This window comes from Phalangium opilio, unplaced genomic scaffold, assembly GCF_054372755.1.
Source record: "Phalangium opilio isolate 3A_F unplaced genomic scaffold, DU_Popi_V2 ptg000070l_1, whole genome shotgun sequence".
Lineage (NCBI taxonomy): Eukaryota > Metazoa > Arthropoda > Arachnida > Opiliones > Phalangiidae > Phalangium > Phalangium opilio.
Window position 1 is genome coordinate 10,859,182 of NW_028324182.1, and position 26,733 is coordinate 10,885,914.

The 26,733-nt window shown below is 37.4% G+C and overlaps 1 protein-coding gene and 1 long non-coding RNA gene across 4 annotated transcripts in view; one reads left to right on the plus strand and one right to left on the minus strand.

The window, feature by feature from the left end:
* Positions 1-26,733, minus strand: part of LOC149661597 (uncharacterized) — a 355,782-nt gene that overhangs the window by 71,372 nt on the left and 257,677 nt on the right. For both annotated transcript variants that reach the window (XR_016368956.1, XR_016368955.1), the window contains exon 3: positions 540-778. This is a non-coding gene — a long non-coding RNA (uncharacterized LOC149661597). The remainder of the gene's footprint in view (positions 1-539; positions 779-26,733) is intronic.
* The window catches only part of LOC149661604 (allatostatin-A receptor-like), a 97,490-nt gene that overhangs the window by 7,323 nt on the left and 63,434 nt on the right, over positions 1-26,733 (plus strand). The window lies entirely within an intron of this gene.

Below are 26,733 nucleotides of genomic sequence, written 5' to 3' on the forward strand. Positions count from 1 at the left end.
AAGAATAATAAGTGGATGGTCCTTTCTCTGTCTTCGTTTAGGAATTTGGAGAACAAAGACTCGAGTGAAATTTATGAAACTATAGCTAATAATGGTGGTCATTATTATACTAATACTTGATGGGGTGGTTTATAGTCAAATAACTCTAAAATAAATACTTAAAGAGATAAAAGAACTAATTTTCCAATAAATGTTACGAAGAGTTTTCTCAAAAAGAGATGGTACTTCAAATTAAGACGGTTCTTAACTTGGATATTAAGAAATGAAATAACGCTTTCCTCTCAGGAAAACTGCCGTGGCAACACAGACTTGGACTTACTTGAAGCAGTTCAATTTTCATTTAGGGGTTAAATAATTTATCACTGATGATGGAGGTCATGGGTTGTCCAAAAATTCCAGAAATTACTTATGTACTAAAGAATACCCCTTCGCGTATTAAATTTTGCAACATAAGGTTACTTCCAGCAATACCCTCTTATACAGTTTTAAACCCATTAGAAAATAAGCAATGATAAAAACATAATTTGAAATTAACTCACCTAAGTCCAGGAATTAAAATGTATTTGCAGAGAACATCTACTGCGAAAATGCCAAGAAAGGAGTTTGAAGTCTAAAGTTGTAATTTAATTCTACTACTAGAGGAAGCCGCCATTTTACTTGACTGCACGAGGAAGGGTAATAATAACACCCTTGGCAACGATTACACCATGGTTACACTTAATAATGGCCAAGGCTTAGCAATTTTTCGTATCATCAATAACTGATTCAGTTTAGAATCCTGCAATTAAAAAATTAAGAAAGCCTAATTAAACCCTAATATCGTATTATCAACGTACAGTTTACTTAATAAATTCAAATTTAAGCGTTATTAACGTTAAACATACCCAAAAAAATGTAAATCATCAAGCAACAGTGGCTACAAGACATGATCACACCAAAGAGAAGGGAAATAGGGAGAGATAATCGCATAGGCAGCCGTGATCCATCTAGAGGGGAAAATTTGTGATACGCGGCGGCTCTTAACGCGCACCTTATTCGCGCACAGTTGACGTTATTGGTTCTCCTCTTTCTGGCTACTACGCCACCAAAATTGCTCGGAAAGGTTTAAACGTTAAACGTACGCTTTAAAAATAAAAAGCCGAGGCTTAAGTGAAATGATCAGCCAAGTGGGCTTTTTTAAGCAGAGTTATTTATTTATCAGAGGTAATTTAAAATGGTTTACCACAAAAAATGCTGCTACTTGAATTGTAGTAGCAATACGCGGTATTCAAGTAATCCAAAAATGAACGGTATAACTTTTAAACCATTTCGAAAACCTATAACCAAACATCAACAATGTGTAATTAAAAAACATCATTTCGTGGGTTCGTGTGCTCAAGCCATTTTTCTAATGGTGATAGTGATCCATTAGCAGGATTTGGTGTTATATGTTTACAAGTAAGATATTTTGAATATTTTCCTGAAACATTACACGGCTCTAATCTTATACTATCTATCTAAATTACCTCTGATAAATAAATAACTCTTTGCTTAAAAAAGCCCACTTGGCTGAACATTTCACTTAAGCCTCGGCTTTTTATTTTTAAAGCGTACGTTTTAACAACGTTTAAACCTTTCCGAGCAATTTTGGTGACGTAGTAGTAGCCCGAAAGAGGAGAACCAATAACGTCAACTGTGCGCGAATAAGTTGCGCGTTAAGAGCCGCCGCGTATCACACATTTTCCTCTCTTCTCAATACGGATGGATCACGGCTGCCTATGCGATTATCTCTCCCTATTTCCCTCCTCTTTGATCACACTCCGTTTAACTAATTCTACTTTTCTAGACAATGCGGCATGCACGCGAACTTCAGACGTTATTTTTTGGGATATTGCCAAAAAAAGAAGTGTTATCAAAACGAGTATAAAATGGCAAAATTGTACTAATAAATTAGCGTGAATTAGGGCGTTCTGGCCTTGGAATTTGCAATTTAACTGACTAATAGGGTCGCACTTTTTAAATGTCACGAACAGAGATTTATTTTATATCCAGTAGCAGGGTATTTACAAGTCTACCTTCCTTATTGCCTCCAGTTTTTACTCTTCAACTTATCCTTTCCTGACCCTATATTCCACTAGTCCAAACCCAAATAAAGTTATACAGGCAACAATCTCACGCATCATTAGGCTTATAGTCAATACGTCTCGTCCTTTCCGGACTTGGCGTTTTCTGGTAATAAATAGTCTAATAGGTCCTCGCACGATTGGAGATTCCTCAATACCCGAAGCTTACCAAGTTCTATGTTGCAACAACGCGTGTTTAATCCAATCGATACTTGGACCAATTTGGAACTTAATTGACCAAATAAACTATAGATCTACGACGATAGAAAAATAAACACTACAAGTTTTTCTAAACGCTTTAATTAGCTCGCTATCTTTAAGACGCAATTGGGGGGGGGGGCTCATTTGGCCTACGCATTGAAGGATATTCGCGCATTGTCCGGCTTTAAAAGGCCAAGACGGGAGTAAATGGAAGCGAGATAATGATTTTAACAATACGTATAGTCAGTACATCACGAGATATTCGGCCAATCAATTCGGCTAAAATTTCCGATAAATTGATTATGTCGAGTAAAATGCCTATGACAGATAACCACTCCGCGACCGATAAATCGAATTAAAGAGCTTGGGGAGGAGAGCGTTGCTTCTAAGGAGGAAGGAGGCGGCATAACTCCAAGAGGGAAGATAGAATAATAATTAGAAGTGGTCGAACCGAACGATTAGCGACGCTCCTTCCCCCAAATTCAATAGAACCAGGTTAAAATGGCTGCGAGTACTGAACTACATCTCGCCTTTATCTCTCACACACATCATAGCTTAGCCCTGCCTTGTACGTACTGAAATATCTATTTGAATCCAACTACATTCTGAAGGAAGACAAGGATTTCAATCTACTTGGCGTTCGTCTTGGAGACCCTTGCGGATGAATAAACTTTGTTACAGGTACAGAATGGAGTACGTGTTTGGATGCGTACATTAATAACTCGCGAACCTGGACAACACACGTTGAAGTGAAAGGATTACTATATAACACAGCTTCCTTTCGTGTCTGAAATGGTATGTTTATAAACTGATGAATAAGGATGACCCGCGTGTAGTGAGAGTACAAAACCCGGGGTTTTAATATAAAAGACCCATTAACAGGTTGTAATTAGACTAGACACACGTGCACATGGACCGGCACTCCTTCACTGTAACAGAAGTTAACAATAACTTGCTAAACTACAAGATATACCTATGCATCTAAACTGGAAATTTAACCCCAAGTCTTAAGGCGAAATTCGTGGTAAATTCAAGATCCGAAAAACCATTAACGTCTTAAGACTAGATAATGCCTTTTAATATAGAGTGAAAATGGAACAGCAGCTTCGCTTGTAGAGGTACACCTAATCCTTTCCAGCAGCGCGTATGGAAAATAGTTGGTTTGTAACATCCATGCATTCGTTTGGGTGAACTGGGTCGTGCTTTCTAGGAAATTACGGTGTCAACGCGTTGAAAACTGGTTTTCTAATGAGAAGAGGGCCTTGGCTAGGCCTATTATCATAAAGACAATAAAGGGCGGCTATACGGGGAAATATAAATATGATGGCTATTTTAAAATCATAGTGAAATAAATTCCCCCCCCCCTTTGAGAAACGGGTACATCTACGACTCCTCCGTAGCGCTGTTTAACAGCCTGCAACCACGAGGACTAGCAGAGCGCTACGAACGATGGGAAAGCTGTTTATAGAGATACACTGGTAAAAGGGTAAACATCGAGAACGAATCTATCTATACCAAGAGTATCTGCATGCGTGTCGCAATTTTAGCGCGTTATATTTATCTCTCTTTCGCGAGTTAGAGGATCAAGAACGGAAAAACTAAAAAGTTTCAATGGCCGGCAGTAACCCTTCTGTTTATAAACGAGACTCAAGAAGGTGGGGGGTTTTAAATTTAAGTTGCGCCACATTCGAAAGGATGGTGCAGGGAGGGAATAGGAGAGCGCAAATAAATTTCGATAGTAATTAGACCATCGGCCATATCTTCTAAGTGGAATGACTCTATACCTGGCCATAAGGCTAACGTAATAATTTCAACCGCAAGTACTACTGCGAGTTTTAGCGTTAGGAAGGCCACAGTTCGTGTAGCTCGCGGTTTGGAATAAAGTAGTCCACGAAATAATATCACTATCGTCTCTCGATCCTCTTTATCGAGAAGGCCACTGACTTCCAATAAACCCATGCCCATTCGAGTTATCCTCGTCAATACGTGGAAAACGGAGCCTTACGTAATGTATTCCTTTTACTCAACAATGCCGTATTAACTGGGATATGTCGAACATAGCCACGATGGGATAACGACTTGTCATATAAAATTTTATATAAAAAAATAAAGTATATAGAAAAATATTACCCGCTATGCAAATAATTCAAAATTTTAATAAAGCTAAGCGCGTGGTTAGACGCGAGTCTTTGCGAATGATGGAAAAGTGGTTTAAGTGAGATGGGCACGGATACTCTAATTAGCTACAGTTTACAAACAACAAAAGTAAAGTAGCCCGAAGATATAATTACACCAAAATAATGTGATAGTTATAGGAATATGTATCTTAACTTCGAGTTTAACTACTTGGGTTATTCCATAAACAAACTCCTCTCCAGGCTGTACTTTGTATATTTGTCCGTCCGTATATTCTCTTCGGGGTATGGAAGAAGGTCAACGAAGGCTTTAGATCAAGGAGTTGACGTTAAGCGGCAGGGCGGGAAATACTACTGAATATTGGAATAACATCGTGGACTAACAGTTAATGAATAATAATGATCCCCGTGTCTGTTATAAGCCTCTTATAAATTTGGAGCGAGTGCAGCGTGCGGCTATAGACGAGAAGATACTTATGTTTATGCCAACGCCTTCCATAACTGATCGATGTAACCTTTCTCGCCGCTAGAATTGTTCAATTACCCATGAATATTCGCTGGTAGCTACAGGTATCTACAATATATTAAAGAAAGTATGAGAAATTCCATTAATTAAGTTCGATATTCATGGGATAAATGAATAATTCTAGCAATTCCTACGAGTGGAAGATTTAACTGAGGGTAAGCCATATATCGCTTGAGATCATCTTAATTTCGATGTTAATTTTGATGTATAGGATAAAAGCTCCGTGAAGGCGTCAACTATGATGCCTATAATTACCACGAAATTAATCTCTCTTTGATAAAATCTATTATTCCTTTATCAAGGATTATCTACTTGAATTTTAATTAAGCTCACATCTCATTTTCAACTTTAATTTTAAATCCTTAGCTCTGAAGTTATTGATAAAGTATAGACTTTCTCTAATTCAAATCCACCTGAGGCTTAAAATGTCTTAAGAGGATTTATTTTAGGTTTATGTTGAAATCAATTATTCATAAAACTAGGCCTAGGCTGCAAGTAATACCATCTTATTAAGTATTTTTGGGCCTTAACTGCAAACTAACTAACCATGTATAGCTTTCCCCCCAGTTATCGTGAACCTTCATAACGAGTTATACCGTGGCAAGAAGGCGGGACATATGTATAGGTTTAACGATGGTTTATCTTTGCTAGTTCTTTTCCTATTTTACGATCGAAATACGCTGGGTATATGTTGGTATAAAGGCCGGTGCTTGCTGATGATAAAACGCGTAAAAAGTGAAGAAGACGATGTATAATAACACTTCAAAATGCGTCCCTCCCAAACAAACTTGGTTTGACCCCATAAAGTTGGGTTTATACTGTATATACAATGGTTCAACCTCGTGCTCGTTATGGAAATGATCGAACCCTTTTTCTTATATATTTCTTATCGTGTTATACAACCACTTTTTGTACATAGAGAAAACAAGCCCCTTACCTTAACAAGTTGATGGGGTAGAGTTTGTTGTACTACGAGTACGACCCACCCAGATGACTTAATTTTAATTAACCTTGATTAAATCTAGGCCTAATTAGTGTTTAGATTTATTTCAGCGCCATATCGCTTATAACGCGCCCCAACGAAAGTGCTCCACGCAATCATACAAACGAAACGTACAACATAACCAACCGGACAAGAGAAACAAATAACTCAGGATGCTAAAAGTATTCACTACAATTTATATATATCATTTTTGATCGCTGTTTGTAAGTTTAAGCAATAAAAATTCCCAAAGACAAGACTTTAGGTTACCCAATAAACGATTCCAAGGTAAGATCAACTGGAAATAAAATCCCAATGCCACTTAAAATTGTTTGTATAAGCATGAAAACCCGTATACACTAAAAGCGATGAAGCAAAGCATTAACCTTAGGTACACAATTGCCAAAGAGAGTCTTATAACGTAGTTTACTCTGGCTTGAAACGCTTTTAGAAAAGGGAAGAGTTCTATCTCTCTCTTGTATACCAGAAAGAGAGGATGGAAATCCCCGGTTTTTAAAGGCGAATTTGGTCATCCATTAAGAGAAAGGAAGAAAGGGCGCCAAAGGAAGATACACAGTCGTAAATTCCCGCCAAATATAGCGCCGAATTTTCAAGAGAGTTGAGAGAACTACTAGGCCGCGAGCAACAGTGCAGGGATGGGTCTACGGATTAGAATGAAGGCCGGCCATTATTCCGAAATGATTCCGTTAGAACTTAGAGGTGAACCTTTAAAAAGATAATCCACCCATTAGCTATAGCGCCTCTTTCGCGTATAGAGTTAAAATGTAGGGTGGCTTTTTCGCGCCATTAGCGAAAGTGCCTGCGTAAGAACTAAAAACCCTGAACGTAAAAGTGATATTTTAACTCGTTCATGCCATCATACCTGGATGCAAAACGTAGTAAATACTCGTAATATCAAATATTTTTTTCAGAATTTCATACACTGCATAAACCGAAATTATTTCAATATGTACCTATACATTTTTATGTTTAAAAAAAATAAATAAAGATTGAGTATGTACTTTCATCATTAACGTCTTTGCTTTTTCTCAAAATTTTCATTTAAAACCAAACTTTTCAAGAACCATCAGTGTATTACTCCAAAACAAACTTCTCAAATAAAATTACTTTAAAGTTTTATACCTTAAAGTATATAAAACAAAATATAAAGTTAACTTTCAATCTACTTTAAAGGATTTTCCATTTCCGAAAAAATTAAATTACTCGATTTCAACTACTTGAAAACCATTTACTGTACGAATCTAGCCTCTGGTAAAGTCGATGTGTGTGTACATAGTTATTTGTTCGAAGTAGGTTTCAGATTTCGTACATCCAGGGAAGGAGTAACAGGATGACGCGAAGCCACGCGACCATAAACCAAAAATCCCTTTTTCTCTCTGAACTCCCAAGAATCCGAAAAAAGAAAAGGAAAAGATTCCGACGAGAAAACAAAACGATCCTCTAAGAAGAAACTACGATCGGAATTCCCTTTTGTAAATCATCGCGTCCAATGGTCAGTACCGTCAGTTTTCGAAGGAAGTAGCCGCCGGGACTTACATTGGAGGAAATAAGAAATAAGAAAAAAAATACCAAGGAGCATTTTCATCAAAACGAGTATGAGAAGGAAGAAGAGAGAAAAAAAAAATCGAAAACGGACGACGGAAAACTAGCCAGTACAGCACGCCGGACACCAGCGAGAAAAAGGTCGCGAGCGGTCAAGCGAGAACGATGGAAAAATGCTCTCCTGTCGTGAAAACGACATTTTGACAAGAGGCATTTTTCGTTCATCAGACATTCTCCCTACATCCTGCGCCTCATCTTCAAAAGATTTAACCGAAGTTGTCAGAGTTGAGCAAAGCCATTCCGAAAAAGATGAGCAAGGATCAAGACGGAGAAAATGGAGGTATCGGATACTTAGCGTTGTTAAAGGAATAGATAAAATTGCCATCTATCGAACTGTTCCAGGTTTCGTTTTTTCTTGGGTCTAAGCCAACTACAGCTCGAAACAATACGCTTTTAATAAATTTAATTCTGGGACTTCAGAACTTTGCCAAAGGTAAGAGACAAAAGTATTTTAGGGTATGATAGATGCAATTGTTCTCTTTCCAATCTTACCAAGAAATCACGCCTATACATCAACCAACCATGCAGATTTGAAATAAACAAGGTTTGACAATAGAATAATTTTTAGATCCCCACGGTGTCATGCGTGGAAAATGGTAAACTTTAGAAAATATTGTCTTAAAAATCGTTCAGGTTTAAAATCACCTCCTTTTCTTTTTAAAACTTTGAGATATTATTTCTTGATAATAATGATTTCCCATATTCTCCATAAGCCCCGATTAATATATCAAATTTTTACTTGGTATCGAGCCAACTCGATCTCAACAAAGAAAAGGCGAGAGAATGATAAAAGATTGAATGGTGGAAACTAAACGATATTTCTGGTACAAAATCGGATACTTTGAAACTAGAGCGTGCGCCTTTGATTAATACTCCCTTTCATTTTGGAAAAATCCCTAGGCCTATTTTGTCTACAAACAGAAAGAGAGCCATTAAATCTGTTTGCGTATTTATGTGGTGGGCGAGTTGGCGTAATTTTCTACGCATATTTTTCTATTTACGAATACGATTTTATCCAAAAGAGGTCAAATCGACAAATCATTTTTCTAAGAGAGAGTGAAATATGGTAGCGATAAAATCAACAAAACTTTGAATGGGTGCGTTGATTACCAGTCAGTTAAAAAAATTTTTAAAAGTAACTCGTAATCTGCACCAACTCTTTCACATGATCCTATTTTTTTCAGTTAAAAGCTGTCTTTTTTTTCTTAAATTTATCAATGGACAACTCGTCTGAAAGAGGCTTACGTCCGAGAGTTTTCGCTTTACATTTTTTAAAAGGTATACATAGTTTTCAAACAAGGAGGATTGATACCGTTCACACCAGGATGCCAGGCTACTTGGTAAGTTCTGCATGCACTTTGTCCGCCATGCAGCCTGGTCTCCTGGTGTAAATGGTATCAATGCTCCTAGTGTGAAAACTAAATACAGGGTGTTTCTGAAAAGTCCATCACAAATTAAGGGGCGTGTTTATGGGACCAAACTGAGCGGAAAGTACCAAAGAACATGGGGTCTACAACATTTAGTTTCGGAGATATGGCCCCCCAAACATTTGCCCCAAAAACGAGAAAATATCCCAAAATGTGGAGTAAGGGTTATTGCCATTACCCAACTTGTTTCGAAGTCATAGACAATTTCAATAGCCTTGAATTTGAGAAACACTACTGTAACTTTAGATAGCAGAAGGGTATAAATGGGTAGAAGTACGCGTACGGCGGTAATGTAAAGCTAATGCCAAGTGTCATAGTGTTTTAAGATTTCTCAGCACCCAGTAAAATGGTGGACCTCAACCTAGAGGGCAAGAAGTCCCAGAGGCCGTAGAAGACGAAGTCCTTACTATTTTCGAGGACGAACCAGAAGCAAGTACCCGCCAGGTGAGTAAGCGATTAGGCGTTGGTCACGTGCTCGTGTGGAAAATCCTCAAAAGTCACCAGTTTCATTCTTACCATTTTCAAAAGGTTCAAGGTTTGAATTCCGCGGACTACCCACGACGCATTGATAAACGCCATTGATTTCCCGCGTAGTCTGTTAGTCACAGACGAAGCTAATTTTTCGCAAGATGGTATTATTAACCTGCATAATAAGCATCAATGGTCCCAAAGAAACCCTCACGCAACGCTCGTTAAATCTCACCAAGTACAATTTAGTTTAAACGTGTGGTGCGGTATTGTAGGTGACAATTTAATTGGATCTTATTTTCTACAGCCCAGGTTAAACGGTGAGGCGTACCTACAATTCTTACAAGACGTTTTACCGGAATTACTTGACGACGTGCCCTTAGGTTTGGTGCGCAGAATGTAGTTCATGCATGACGGTGCACCACCACATTTCAGTCTCGCTGTCCGAGCTCACCTTAACGCGACGTTCTCTTTTCGGTGGATAGGTCGAGGTGGACCCGTGAAATGGCCTGCTCGATCACCCGACCTTAACCCGTGCGATTTCTACCTTTGGGGCCACTTGAAGGACATAGTTTATCAGAGTGAAGTACCTGATGTGGAAGAGCTTCGTCGACGAATCGTTAATGCCTGTCAAACTATTCGCGATACTCCAGGCATTTTGCAACGTGTTAGGGAATCGTTTGTAAGGCGTGTTCAAGTTTGCCTTAACGCGGGTGGTGAACACTTTGAACAATTCTTGTAGTAGTTATTTGTTACAGATTAAGAATGAAGAACTAATAAAAAATACATTTACATTGGGATCGTATCATGGCGTTTTCTCTGTGACACATCAAACACTAACGTAATGAACAAACTCAACCTTCAATCGCAACCATTTTACTGGGTGCTGAGAAATGTTAAAACACTATGACACTTGGTATTAGTTTAACATTACCGCCGTACGCGTACTTCTACCCATTTATACCCTTCTGCTATCTAAAGTTACATTAGTGTTTCTCAAATTCAAGGCTATTGAAATTCTCTATGACTTCGAAACAAGTTGGGTAATGGCAATAACCCTTACTCCACATTTTGGGATATTTTTTCGTTTTTGGGGCAAATGTTTGGGGGGCCATATCTCCGAAACTAAATGTTGTAGACCCCATGTTCTTTGATACGTTTCACTCAGTTTGGTCCAATAATCACGCTCCTTAATTTGTGATGGACCTTTCAAAAACACCCTGTATAAGAGGAATATAGGAGAGTTAGGCCTTTGCTACAAAAATAAATATAGGGATTCTTGTATCGGGTGAAAGGCGAGGCGAGGCGAGCGAGCGTGGTACGTGTAGGAGTAAGAATTTGACAGGGACTGATAAATTCGCAACAGCGGCACACTTATAGCCTTGCAAACACGTCACCTGCCGGAAGAGAGAGAAGAAGAGGCAGATCCGAGTCACCCAACGCGTTCCAACACCCCCTAGAAAAGTTAGCGATTAATGGAGTGTGAAAATAAGGCGACGACATTCGTAATTGCGAGACTTCTCAAACTTTGCGCGAAGATTTCACGTCAAAAAAATTAAATTATTATAAAAATAAAACTAAAATATTTTTTTTCTTCTTCATCCATTTGAAAAAGTGGAAAATAAACATCTTCAGTTGATGGCGAGTAATGGAAAAAAATGAAGTGGATAATTTTTTAAACTAGGCCTAGGAGTATTTACCGAACAAGAGAAATTTTCTGACAAATATTTCTGAAAATAAAATAAAAAAAGAGGTTTTTCAAAAGTTTCGAGAATTACCTCCGGAATTTTTAAAGAAAAACAGAAGGAAATGAGGTCAACGCCCCATTAGAAAAGCTACTAAATTAGTAACATTCTCCCATGAATCTACACTGGTTTAAATACACCTACTTTATCATTAAAAAATCTAAATAAAGTACCACAGTATTTTATTTTATAAAATAATAAACGGAACTATGGCAGATCTATCCACAATATTAAAGAGAATATGAAGAATTAAATTACACCTGCCAGTCAAGCAAGTGACTGTTTTCTCTCCAAATAGACCTAATTGTACAACGTTACTTAATTTATATTGTAGATAGACACGTGGTTTCAATATTCATTATTTTACTTGCTCCTTGGAAAAAAATAAAGAAAAATAAAATGTAAAAGTACGACTCTTTCTAACGTGTTCAATATTCATCAGATAATTTAACGCATTCTTAAACAATACATTGAAGAGGAGGTGCGGAAAAGATGAGATTTCCGTAACATCAATATTGAAATTACAAAATATGCAAAAGAGGCGAAGCGGAGAGAAAGGATTTATGATTGATGAAGGACGACTTCTTAACTCACACACGCACAGTATAGAGTACAGTTTGAGGATTGCGAAAACACGGTCTGGAATGCCAGCAAAAACGAAAAGGCAACGAACCAGAGCGTTCGTCGTCGCCGCTTCGGTTAAACGAGAACGTTTATAAAAGGGGAAGCCGCTGGAAATAAAAGGGACCAAGCTCGTCGCCAGCGGTTAATACAACATGATCGATGGGTTAAAACACAACGAGTAGCAGAAAACGTTCCAGGCCTTTTCACCCTCACTCCCTCCGACCAACCGACACCATCGCCGTGTTTAAAACGCGTGCAGTGACGCGATCTGTTTAGAAACAGTAAAAACCGGTAGCTTCAAGCTTAGGAAATCAACCTCTTGTGCATTGGCTCTATTAATCTACCCCCATGAAAGGCTTTTTTTCTGGAATTTTGTCCCAACAACGCGGAAACAATGCCTGTATACAAGCAAGAGGTCGAGGTAACACCTCTAGTTGCGTCCTGAGTGACGTACTCCCCACTTTTCCATGTTTACTAGGCTTATATACGTAATGGGAATGAAAAAGAAGGGGGAAAGCTTTCCGAAGATTTTACGTCAAAAACACTAATCGAATAACGTTAACAGATGTTTCTAGAACAAAAGCTATATTGGGATGTATTCAGCGTTTTACTTTCTGACTTTTTCCCTGTCTTCAGAGTGTTTCGATTCTGTTATTGGTTATTTCGAATGACAAGTTTTAACGTCGTTGATTTGAAATGCATTTTTGTACTTGAACTAAAAGTCACAAAGTATTAATTGCGAGTGTAACATTATTACTACGTCGAAAGAATTTATTTGTCATAGATTAATTCTTGTGAAGCGGCGCCTGGTGAGGCGATGTCAAAGGCTTAATACACAGACTTAAATAGGAAGATGGACTGCAAAATTAACCTAGTGTAGTCAATTATCGCTTGTTGTTTTCGAACTAGCTCAAGCTGTAAGTCCCTAGCATTACGAACATATAGGTATTGTCATGCTTATGGACCATATCACATAAATTTATGGTAAAATCTTGCAAGTAAAGTTTCAAGTTGGGTTCTATTATAGCTTGTCAATTAATTTGAAAAAGTGGCGTAGATACGAGATCCAAAATCAAATTTTTGAGATAAAATTATAAAAGTATCTAAAAGTGACAAAATTCTAAGTGTTCCACAAATTGAGTACGAACACGACGCCAGCCCATCGTAACTAAAATCAGGCCATTCCAATTCCAGTCTCCTCACGCAGAAAATAGCAAAGACATAGTCTACTACCGCTCTCCACCATAAACGTCATTTAAGAGTGAAAATACTTGTACAACGATGGACTCCGCGTTTTCGTTCTCTCGAACACATCCAGACTTTTCGGAGCCCAGGCTCGGTCCTTGGAATCGTAATTACGTAACATATCACCGATGTAGCAAGCATTATAGTACGGTAAAAGGGGTCTTTTAAATTCGTGTCCTCCTTCCATATACCACTTTAGCGTAAAATGCAGCCGAACACCAGCCGGGAAAGGGAATTTAGATTCAAAAATAAAAGAAAAAGGCTTAGGGTATAAAAATAAAATTGCAGAAAATTTACACGTTGACATCGAGGCTGGTTCGCTCGCTAGGGTCCACAGTTCGTGGTCGACAAGGGGTTATAAGGGTGAAAACTGAAAAGCCAGGGTACAAATTCGAGGTCGAGCAAGCGACTAATCGCGCGTACGAGGGTTTGACGTGAAATGGCCACGCAATACATATGGAGCTAGGGAACGAAGAAAACTTTTTTTTTCCCGCTTCTTCCGACTTTATTCTCCCTCGTAATACCTTAAACGAGTGAGGAATTTTTAAAAGCTTGGTTAGCTTGCCTTTGGCCCTGATTTTTCTTTATAAAACTGCTATAGGAAGCGTCGACTATTTATACTTGACTAGAATAATAAAATTGTGAGCGCTAGTGCAAATGGATGTTCGAAACCTTGGGAGCGAAAGAATAAGCCAATGATTGAAGAAAGCTTCGCATAAAGTGTCTTGAATAAAAAAGGAAAAGAAACCATTCAAAACAATCATTATAGATTGCTCCTAGCTAGTAATTACTTTTCTTTCTATCAGATCTCTTCGGTTTCAATTAGGCATCTTTTTTTACTTCTTTTTTTCACCTTGTAGCTCATAAGTTACGTTCCATAAGTATGAACTACCTATACTCCGTAATGCTAGAGACTTTCAGCTCGAGCTAGTTCGAAAACGATAAGCGAGAGTTGACTACACTCGGTTAATTTTGCTGTTCATCTAAATCCTATTTAGTCTGTGTTAAGCCTTTGACAGCGCCTCACCAGGCGTCGCTTTAAGAGAATCTATGACGTTCCATCTACGTCACTTCATGACAAGCTCCAGTTTGTTGTAACCAATGACAAACTTATGGAACATATTTTATTAACTTATGGTAGCTGCAATGGTTCATTTAAAAATTCTTTTAGTCAGGAATGTTACAGAGATGAACGGTGCAGTGGGTATTTCTTTTATCCTACTATAGGAAGGCTACTTATACAGTAGAATTCTTCAAAGACTGGTTCTTTCTTATCGTAGGTACGCTTCAAAGTTCGATTTTTTTATTCCCCTCATTCTTCAAAGATTGATTAACATTTGGCTTCCATTCCATTCCATCTATTCTTAACCCTAAAAAATGTTCTACTTTTGAAAAAATAAAATGTCTTTAATCAAAAGAGAATAATTGATCGCTTTTCAAAGTACGTTCCTTCCTAGATAATTAGGTCTAATTAGAAGTCTAGAAATTGTAAAATTCCGCTTAAAATAAGCTTAACTAATTAATTAATGAATGAATAATTTTGCCAAAACGTCAGACTCAATTTCAATTAACTTTTAACATCGTAACAGAGTGATAAATTATGTCTTAAATAAAAAAGGAGACGCGTATATAGTCAAGAAAATATTGGTTTAACGAAGTTGTCATTCAAATAAAAAAATCTTTGAGCATCTAACTCATCTCATCGTAAGAAAAAATAATCCAATTTGCTATAATTACCTGACAAAAAATAACGACAGCGAAAAAATATGTAAAATAAAAAGGTGTGTACCGCTCCGGTATACTTCAGGGAACGAACCAGACGAAGGAGTCCTTGCGTAAGAGCGTTTCAAAATCAATTTGGAGTGACACTGCCTGTTTCCCATTTTACTTCTACCATCCCTGTAGAGAGTAAACTCATCGTACGTGGTTAGGTAGCTTTCAGGAATCTTCAGACTTTTTTTAATACAGATTTTTTCCTTTCCTTTTCACCGTTATTTTCTTTTATATTTTTCGTTATTGAAGCCGCGCTTTATTAAAGTTGTCCCGTAGAAATAGTGAAAGAGAAGAGTGTACGTGCGACGTCGGTGGTGCAGAAAGGGCTAGGGATAACGGGGGCGGGGTGAGGAAGGGGTTAGTATTCCTCAAATCGCAACGACACTCGTCGATCGATGTTTAATAAGTTGTTTTGTCGGGGGGAGTGAAGTATTGGAAATAGCCCCGAGTAAGGGGAAAAAAATTTCCTGGAAGGTTGCCTTTTGTATCGTTCTTCTGCTCGAGTCTTACAGAAAAGCCAAGGTCTAAAAACCGTTTTTATTGCTTTCCGCAATAGCTAGGCCTACTTCGTGTTGTGTTTACACGACTGGAAGTAAAAAGGCGCGAGAAAAACAAAAGACACTGGGGTGTATAGCCGGCTTTTGGTTGGTGTATAAGGTTTCCCCGCCAATCTAGTTGGCGTTTTGGTCTTAGCGACTACAGAAATTCATTAGTTGAAGTTTGTTCTGTACATCTCGTGAGAAAATTACCAATGTTACTTTGGAACTGCTTTAAACCGAACTGGATTCACGATACAACGTTTCTGCAATGAATTAATGTTAAATCCATGAATGAGGAAAGGACCAATGTTACTAGGCTGGACCTTTTAAGCTTTGGAACTGATTTAAACCGAACTGGATTCACGATACAACGTTTCTGCATGTTTAAGCCAAGAATGAGGAAAGGAATTTTACAACTCTCCAGACTGACTTTCGGGATCGCGTCTTCAACTATGAGACTTCAGACAGGTCTCTTAATGTATATGATGGTTTAGAGGATATTTTTTGACTCTCTCTCTTTAATGCCAAGGCCCGTGAAAGTTGACAAAGTTACCCCTACAAAACTAGCCTCTCTTATACATATCTCACGAACGCTTCGGGGTAAGGGATTTTTACGGTCAGAATCAGTTTGATGTTACAGCAGTTATAAAGCTAGAATTCATCCAATCTTAACGACGAAGGATAGCTTCCTTGGAGCTGCAGTCCAAAGTGATTCGGACTTCACGAGAGTCGACACTGTCGCCCCGAGTATAAAAGCAAACACTCTTAAGTATCAAGGAGAGAGTGCAGCTATAAGAAAAAAATAAAAGGAAATACAGCAAGCATACAGTTAAGAGACTGGAGTCAAGGTATACTAAAGGGGTGATCTTGGGGTTAGGTATATATTATTTAGGGGACCATGGCTTATACCGAAATGGACAGGAAGTCAAGTTTCCATCTCCAGACGTTACGTTTATATACGTTTCTGATATATATTCACATTATAAATATATATAAAGGTAATGCAACGTGACGGCAACTCTCCTTAAACTAACTCGATAAGAAAGATCAAGGACTAGGTTATAAGGGTCCGATGGGGAAATGTTTCGAAAAACCCCGCGGCAAAAATTAACTTTATTTGCTTCCCTCGGGACAAACGTACTGGGATAAGGAACGTTAACCCTAAAGTGATTTTGAAATTAAATAGCTTCTAATGAATGCATCGAAGGCCGAATGAAAGTTGAAACGATATATATTATTACAGGAAATCCGTATTGGAAGGAAACAAGGACATCATAACTACGCCAGCCAATCTCTCGCTGTGACGTTCTATATAAGCCAAAATAGTGAATGGGCACAACCCCAAATAAGGTCTGTCATTAAAAGCTGTCCCTTTTCCCGGGAGGCGATTGAAGTTTTCTCTCGTCAAAACGTACAACGCGACGGACTGCCAAATGTCTTACTGTATATATATATATACTAAAGTTATATGGAAGACGGAAAACGTAATAATCTTTGAGGCGGTCGCCAGCATCCAGTTCGCGACCTTTTCCGCAGAGGACGTCCCTCTATCCATCAAGAGAGGCCAGTCCCGCGGGAGCTTGACTATTAGCTAGGCGACAAAGAGCCATTTATATTCGCGAGACTAGCAGCGCGTGCGAGCCGACCCCTTCCAAGTCCTTCCAACGTGCATTTCCCGAGTTTATTGAATTATTTAACGAATATTTGAAGGCCAGTCTAGAGGCTACTGTACCTTCCCCACAAAATCCTTATCTTAAATTGACAGCTGCCTATTCCTGGAAGATATAAATCAATTCACCGAATACGCCGAGAATTAAATTGAAGCCAAAAACTCTCATTCTCAGCTGGCGTCCATTCCAGGACCTAATATGCTAGAGAGCGCGAGAAGGCGCTGCCAAAAAGCTTGGACCTACACCATACGTGGACTCTTCACGCTTTGATGCCTCTTTGAGAACAGTTTTATAAGCCTTGGCCACAATTTAATATTGTAGGCTTCGATAACTGTTTAAGTTTTACGCAATTTTCTTTCAAAGTCTTTCCATTGAAATTTATTTAGGCGTAAAATGTTTAGTAAAAATAAGAGAATTTGACGAAAAATTTACATGAACAAAATAATGAATTGATTCTTAATTCGTTTATGCAGATAGTGCGGAAATATTGAAGGGGAATAAAGAAAAATCACATAAAAGGCATTGGGGCTTAAACGTTATCAATAGGTTCCATCTTTTCCCAATTTTTCTCGAATAATTTTAACGGAAACACGAAAAAGTATAGCTGGCGGGAAACCAAAATTTGATATAAGGAGAATAAATTTGAACCAAGAGTGAAATGAAACATCTAAAGGGAGGGGAAAAAAGCAAAGTAACAAAATGGCAGAAAAAGTCATTTTTGTTTTTTTCTCACAGATGTTACGAGTATTCTTCTTCGCTATACCAAAAACCCGGTAGGAATCTTTCAAAACGGGGATTTAGTTTTACATAGAAAAAAGCTTTAACACAGTCAGAACTATTTCTTACAGTCAATATATGGAAACAAAGAGAAAAAGAACTTTTTTGTGTGTCATTTATTTTCTTTATGCTGGTTGCTTTCCAGACAAAAAACACAGTCGTAAAGGAAAAAGGCGCGAAATACACTGAGAAATAGGTAGACTTCTGTCCCGAGTCGAAAACAGGCGCGGAACACGTCGTCAAATGTACGTTGAGATATACAGGATGCCTTATATAAAACCCCAACTGAATTGAGGATGAAGGATTTTCATTTTAAACAAGAGTTTATATTCACTCTTGTTTAAGATGGTAATTCAACAATTTTAGAAGATACCAGTTCAAACATAAGATGAAGTTATTGGCCCTATTCGAATTGCTAAACCACCTTCGCAGGTTTCTAGTAAATGAACCGAACTACGATTTAGACCATAAAAATAGACGATTCGTCCATAAATCATTATATATCCCTGGGATTTACCAAAACCCCAAAACAAATATTTCTTCCTTTGAGAATATCTATAAAGTTTTAGATATAACTCACTCTAAAAAGAGAGAAATAGAATGGGACTAAGAACCAATACGAGACCATAATTGGACTAATTACAGACTAAATAGGATTTAATTTAGTTTGTTTTAACGGTTGATTTAATAGGTAAACTCGTTTCGAATTTTCTTGAATAAACAATGGAATTACATTAAACTTTTGATTGCCGACTCATTTGTTTGCAAAACAAACTGTATTAGGGAGAAGCCGAACTATAGGCTGAAAAGCTTTCATGTATTTTCTACGAGCCCCTGTAGAAGTGTTTCACCCGCTGCACAAAGATGCTAATCGTGAAAGTTTATTTAGGGGTATAAGCCTTGACTAATTGTAAATACCCTGTTCATACCGATTTACAAGTTTCGCTTTGACGTTACGCTTAAATAGATTGTATTCATTAAACGAAAGCTTTTTCAAATCCGCGGCCATCTTGTAAAATGGCGGGTAGAAATTAAAGAAACCTTAATTATTACAGAATAACTTCAGTTACGATACCCTATAGAATTGGGGGCTGTATAGTTTTCGATTTCAACTTGTCGGTCAGAGCATACTGTCGGTAAAACGTAAAATAAATTTTTACTGAATAAATTTTCACGCGCAAAGTTTCAAGAAGTTATTTTATCAACGATCCCTCGCATCAAATAGACATTATTAGAAATGTTTTTACCTTTAAAAAGGGTTTTCTTACACTGAAAATCTTAGAGAAAAAGGAGAAAATGGTAGAAAACTTTAATGGGTTTTCTTCGCGAGGGATGGTGCCTGGAATGGACGAGAATTGGACGAATCAGCAAAGATATGCAAAAGGGCGAGATGCTTCGAAGGATAGATATATAGGAATCCTAAGTTTTCCCTTTAAATTGATAGTAAAAAAAATAGGGAGTCGGAGTCATCACTCACTGTCATACCAGTTGGAGGGATAATTTACTATCGGGTAACGGCTATTGACAGATTTTATAAATACAGGCATCCTTATATAATTTTTTTTCTCGCTGAGCAAGGCTTATAGTGTGTCTCTTAAAAGTATTCCCAATTTTCTTTTTTTTTCTCGTTCGTTGGTTCACGGTTTAATATTCCTGCGAAACTCTGGGAGCGTAAAAAAGTTGGCCATCAACTTTGGCTCCCTTGATTTCCTTAGGAAAAAAAATCTAGTTGGAAGTATATTAACTCTATGTGGTTATATTTTGATGGTTTTTAGAAGGTTCCAAGGGTTATGGAGATTCGATTAGTTAGGGAGTGGGTTTCTTACAGATACCCCTATATAGGAATGAAATAACTGATTTAAAAAATTATCAACTATTTATTTTATGATCATTCTAACCTTTCAAATTGACAATTAATATTTTGATTACTTCTACGTATTTTCTAATTTACTATTTCGTTTATAAGCGACTTCTTATTTCTCCTTTAATTACATTCAACTACATCCTGAGTACAAAGTTCTTTAAAAAAAATGGAAGAAAGAAAAAACTAAGATGTCAATCGAAGGGGTTGTCGCATAGGAAGGGGTCAATGAATTTTTTTTTCATCTTCGTAAAACACCCTAAGCAAATTTACAGGAAAGGGCGCGAAATGTTTACGCGGGTTGACGATGAAGTATAGGGAAGCCGCGCTTGCTGTCAAGCTTATATAAACGATATCGGATATATACTATGTAGAAAAATCTCAAAATGCAAGCATACATAGACTGCTGCTGGCGACGACAATTAGGGCGAAATTTTTCTCCCGATGGAATCCGCGGACGAAGCGAAAAACTAAAAAGAAGCGAGATGGCTAAGGAAACTAAAAGGAGAAGATGGAAGGCTCGAATCCCGGGAGGGATGCTTCAAAATTATCCTTTTCCGAGAGTTTATACCCAAGTAAAGTAAATAAGAGCTTCGACAGATCTCCGAAATATAAGGCGCGATAAGGGAGGGGATATTTGCGCCTTAGGGTTCAGGCGTCGACCCGTAAAAGACCGTACGTAATCTTTTTGGGAGTAGTTAACCCCCCCCCCCCCAGAGCGTGAATTGCTTCCGTTAAGCCACGAATATTAATTATAACATAAGTTTATAAGATATGTTCCATAAGTATTACTGTTCCTATACTTCGTAATGCTAGAGACTTACAGCTCGAGCTAGTTCGAGAACCACAAAGCGAGAATTGAAATTCTACACTCGGTGGTTAATTTTGCAGTCCATCTTCCTAATTAGTCTGTATACTAAGCCTTTTACAGCGCCTCACCAGGCGTCGCTTTACTACGTTACTTCATAACAAACTCGCAGTAATCAGTGACAAACTTATGGAACATATGAACTTACGCTATAAGAAATCTAACATTCTTTTAAGCAGTCAAAATATATACGGTAAGACATTCTTAACTGAATACGAATAAATTCACCATCACATTTATTTAAAATTTACAACCCTAAACATTCAAAATTAGCAGTAGAAATTTTTAGTTTAATTCATCCCAATTTTGATTTCAAAGGAATTTATTTGGGAAGATTCGAATCGTGTGCAGAGTAAACTCGAATTGAGATGAACATTTAGAAGCTTGGTACTCGTGGGATTACACTAGCTGGCTGGTGGCAGTTATTTCTGGAAAAGGCGGCCAGTCAAAATGACATTTTCCCGAGTTCAATTATCGAAGTTTCGGGAACTGATATAAACATGGGAGGTTATCAGGCGAGATTATGTCAATACCGAGGGAAGGGGAAGATACCGAGTTCCTTTTAAACAAATCGGACAAGCCAAATATTGGGGACAGCTGCGAGAGATGCCTTGTTTCTCTCCCTATCATATAACCACCCAAAGTCGGAGGCCGCGAAGTTTTAATTGAAAAAATTGTTTGTTTTTACTATAAAGTTTGCTATCTAACTTTGGGGGAATCAAAATACGTAAAGGATAGTTTGGAATTGCAGTTAGAACTGTTTGTTTTTCAAAAAATAAGTTATATTAGACGTAGACTTTATTGAGCTGACATGTTGGGGAATCCTTGGTAAGGATTTAACTGATACAAGCCCCTAAAACATCTATAAGAATATCACTACGGCGCAAAAATAATTCCATGTCTCCAAATCAAACTGAGATTGTAATTCTAGATTGCAACAACAAAAAACAGTCAATTTCAAAAACTGCTAGGGCAGTTTTCATTCTATTCGAATTATTTATGTTTAAATCGCCAACTTAATTAATGTTGTCAATTTTAAACGTGGAATTACAGACCTAGCAATTATATTTGAAACTCTAATTACGGGTGACGGTCTATTTCAAAGCCTAAACCACGCAAACTTAAACGGAACACATTTAAATTTATAAACTTCCAGTAAACGTCGTGTAAACGTTAATTTCCAGGAATTTCGGGTGACATATTCGGAATTAAAGCCCTAAAACAAATAAGAAAGATTCTAGCTTTAATCATTTAGGCCAAGGCCCAAAACTTCAAACTGAGTATATATACACGATTGATGAAGAGAGAGTGAGATAGTGTGGATATTTGAAATAGCGGACACCCTAATGAGGATTGATTGAAATTTACGAGGGAGAGAGTTTTCACCTTTTCAAGCTAAGGTTAATTTTCAAAAGCTAAGACCGGAAATAATCTTAAAATTCGCGCTCTCTTAAGTCCCCAGTTAAACACAGGCGCCTGCCTATCTTATGAATTGGTACATCCTCTTCCGAGTGGTGGAAGTTTGTGTAATTAAATCAAAAAGGATTGGGGGTTAAAATCCAACTTATGGTGGTAGCTTTGTAAAGAGGATCCAATCAGAGAGAGTAAATAAAAGATAGCGGTACGGGAAATGTAATGAAATGGATGGTTCTATTCCCATATTAATTTAATGTTTATGGATGCATTTCTCTATGGAGAACCCTGGCTTTAACATAGTTTAACGCGATTAATAAATTACAGAAGTCAGTCATCTGAAGTATAAATCAACGAAACGTAAATTTAGTGACTGATAAGTCTAATAGTATAGCAGCGATCAATATTTTAAAGTTCTCCAAAATTGGTAAGGGACATTTTTACATACTAAACTTCAGTACACCTTGAATGGGCGATCACGAACTAAGGCAAGAAATATTCCTCCATTCTTCATTTTATAGGTTTCTATCAGAAAGTCGTTCGTACACGTCGGAATCCAATTAAAACGGAGCAAATAAGAGTAAATAATAAGTACTAAGAATTTCCTCCCATCTAAAGACTTAATTAAAAAGGAGAATTAGGCTTAGGCGCGAACTGAGTTCTAGCATAGGAATAGAGTGTTTAAAGGGATGGTAATACCTTAAGCCTAAACCACTGTTCTGTGGTTTTCTATAACACAAAGGAACGTGGCAAGGGACCGAGAGACAGGATAACTTGATAAGACGTATCTAGCTTGGGAAACTGCCGGAAACACTTAATGAAAATAAAATTTCGCCTGCTAAATATCAACTCTGATTTCTAAAATAAGTTAAGCAAGATATCCAGTACATTTGGTTTTAAGATTAAAATGTTTTTGAACGATTTTACGTGACTATTCCTTTAAGGGCTGGTTGAGTCTAACCCCACCCGCGACTGAGGGAAGAGACATTCCAGTAATTAAATGCCATTCAGTCATTCCCAACTGCGTATGTCCTGGATAATAGTAACGTCTAGTCGCGAAAAAAGTAAACCGCTTTATAAAAACAAGAGAAATTGAGGGTTGTTACATCGAAAGACTCTTGTTGGTTTTTAGGTCAAGTTGACAGAGGCGGAGTAATGTTATCAATGGATGAAAGGGCAAGTACTTATCAAACTTTAAGCCTTATTTTTCCAATAAGGTCACGACTGAATCTAACGATTGTTTATTGTGTTAAACAAACAGTAAACAAAGTAATTGGGTAGGCATTTTTTTTAGTGTTTCTAGGTCATAGGACAGACTTGTGCTTTCATGTTAATAAGGGATTATTAAGGGTACAATTTATTGTGACTGTAGTAAGCGCAGGAAATGAGGTTCACTTGGGTGGTGGGTTCAATTTGTGAAAAAGTATCCCAAAATTCTGTCGTGGTTTGCATCAAAGGCCAAAACTAACTTTCTTCCTTCTTAAACCTTTCAAAAACAGCATGAACAATAAATAATAATACCAAAAACTTTTCGGCTTCTATAGGGCAGACAAAGGTTTCATACATAATAAAAATTTCGTAAGGTAGAACTAGCGGGACGGTGTCCGCTGCACCTGACAGAGAGGTAACTTAGCTATAGACGAGGGGTCGGACGTTTAGGAAAAAGTGTACGGGATTTCGAAATCCAATTTGATTTCTTCGGATTTCGTTTGATTTCTTCGGATTTCATTTGATTTCGTCGGCCTTCGTTTGATTTAGTCGGATTTCATTTGATTTCGTCGGCCTTCGTTTGATTTAGTCGGATTTTGTTTGATTTCAGAATTTGATGAAATCCAATGGATTTCATCGAATTTTGAGATTTTCCCCGTGATTCCGTCCGATTTTGCTACTTTTACCGTGATTTCGACGGATTTCACGATTTCTTTACTGATTTTGCTTCTGATTTTGTGATTTCGCTTCTGATTTTGTGATTTTGCTTCTGATTTTGTGATTTCGCTTCTGATTTCGTGATTTCTATGTTGATTTCGTGATTTCTTTGTTGATTTTGTGATTTTTTTACTGATTTTATGATTTCTTTACTGATTTTGTGATTTCGTTGCTGATTTCGGATTTTTTATTTGATTTTGAAATCAGCATTGATTTCGGATTTCTTAAATTGGATTTCACGGGTAGCGTACGGGATTTCATGAATGACCGACCCCTCGGCTATAGAGGTTGTCCGAGGGAATGTAGGGGCACGGCGGCGAAGGCACGTTCCTTAGTAAATATATTAGAGAAGGACAGGAAGAGTAGAAACAAGAGAAATTTTCACAGGAAAGGGAGTGGTCAAAATCGATCGACGTTTTAACCAACGAATAGGCATACTTCCGAAATTCTGACAGCGCCGTGGTTTCAATTTCGACTATTAATATTGAAATATAACACTATAGACATCCTATCCAGCTTTAGAACTTGTAATTTTTTTACTAAAATCTAACGCTTCTCTTTCCGAAGTTTGACTTTATCTTCGTCGCGCTGATCTATTTTAGCTCAAGTTATCTAAGTTATTTTATGTATAAATAAAAATGGCATGACATGAACTACCACTTTTGGAGAGCAAGGGACAAAAGGAGTATGTCATAGCCCTATTTTATCTCCTTGCAACGATACTAATACTTGAGGGGTTACAATGTAATTAATCGAAATGTTTGTAAACGTTCTTGCCATATGGTTAACATCGGTTTTTTTATGATACTTTGAAGGATAATAACTCTGGTATTATGAGAGATACCTGAATTTACTTTCAGCACGTAATAGTACTTCTTAGCTTTGCAACGATACTAAATTCTGGGGTTATACAACAATGAGAGCCCGAGTAATTAAGTCAAATGATCAAGAATTTTCCTTTCATAGGACTATATCCCTTAACTTATAGGTTAAGAAAATGGTGGGGGAGCTTAATTAAAGGGTTCCGTTGAATTTTAAATCGTTTGGTTATGCGTTATACATCGACCATACGCCCTATAAAGCTCCCGTCTTTTAAAATCCCCATTCATTTTTATAAATCTACCCAATATTAATTTAACAAAAGGTTCATTGCAGGGTTTCCAACGTATATCATGGCATTGAAGGGGCGTTGAGGCTCGGTTCTGTTCGGTTCAGTTATAGGGCGAGGCGGGTGGGGAATGAAGGTTAGAGAAATGATGATTAAAAGGCGGACCAAAGCTATATGATTCAAATGAATCTGCCGGGGCGGCAAACCAAAGGGGTTCCCTCGTTAATAACATCCGCAGAACTTAGATAAGGTGGACCGCACGACGTGCTATGAATGTCTTTCTTTACAAAATCCCCTATATTGTATAGCCACAAATTTTAATGGTCTTCATTATTTAAAGGAAATATGAAATATTACGGATTATCCTACGTATAAACGCGTGGATTGAAAATCAACCGTTTCATCAGTTTCCCTTCAAATGGTCAACATCGCGAACGAACCAACAATATAGATAAATTTTCTACTAAAATGAATCAACTGAGGAAATAATTTAGATATTTTCTAGTTGACGGATTTCGGTATGCTTAAAATAGTTGACAAGTAATGTCAATGTACTTGCATGGTTTTTAAAGGTTTTGGTGTATTAGAAAATTACCAAATGCAAAGGGAGAGAGGTATATTATATTCAATAAATTTAAATTCGCTTCGTTGGCGATAAAAGGGTTAGAATTAGAATTAGAAGAATGCCAAGAATTAATTGGACCAGAGAATTTTAATGGAAATGGAGATTTAAAATATGCAGGGGGCGATCCAATGGATCTCTTGCTAATTCTCTTCCCGGTGAATTAACAAGTATTATGCCGATAAGTGAACAATTTTTCAATTTCTTTTTCTTGAGAGATGTCGGGTTAACACGGAATTTTTTAAATTGTAACATGACAACAATGACGTGATAACCCTAATTCTATGATGTCATAAATGTGTAGCTACCAATTGTAACACGATCAATTTTTAAAAGATAATAGATTTTATTATGTCATAACTGTGTCGCGTTTTGGTTAGCAAGATCTGTACCACGCTGTATAGGGTTATCGTTGCTATAATTAATACCGCATTATTTAAAAAATATATATATTTTTTCAAAACATACATAAGGTCAAAGGCGACATTTTATATTCTCAACAAAAAATGTTTCAACCCAAAGTTTAACTATCGATTTATACTCTACTAGATCCTCTTTTGAAACAATATTAATTAACAAGCGCAAATATTTCCTAAGGGAAATTGAAACCAGGGTCTGAAAATCCCTATCTTTCCCGCGAGTTTTACAAGCCAGTTGGGAATTACCCGTTGCACCGAAAAGAGAATGAAAAAAAGGGCTTTTAGAAATTACGTGTCGTTAAAGATGACAAAACATCCATTGAGAATGGCACGTATTTGTAATTAATTAACGGGATATAAAAAAGGGGTGCGAGCTGTTTTCCAGCCTTTTATTCATCACTCACTCTCAGAGGATTAAATTTGCCATTAAAACATCGTGTGAACTATAAGAGAGAATTGATTGAATATATTAAAAGTAAAAAAAAAATCTTTTAATTGGATTTTTTTTTGTGTAACTGCACGCAGGGTCGCAAGGGACGTTAAGCCCACAATTCCTATTATAAGTATCAAGAAGTGATATCTAGTTTATTAAGGAGAAGGTATAAGATGCCTAAGCATTCACGCGCCATATTCCCAGTCCCCCTTCCAAAGTACAAGGGGGGACGTAAAAGGAGGCCGG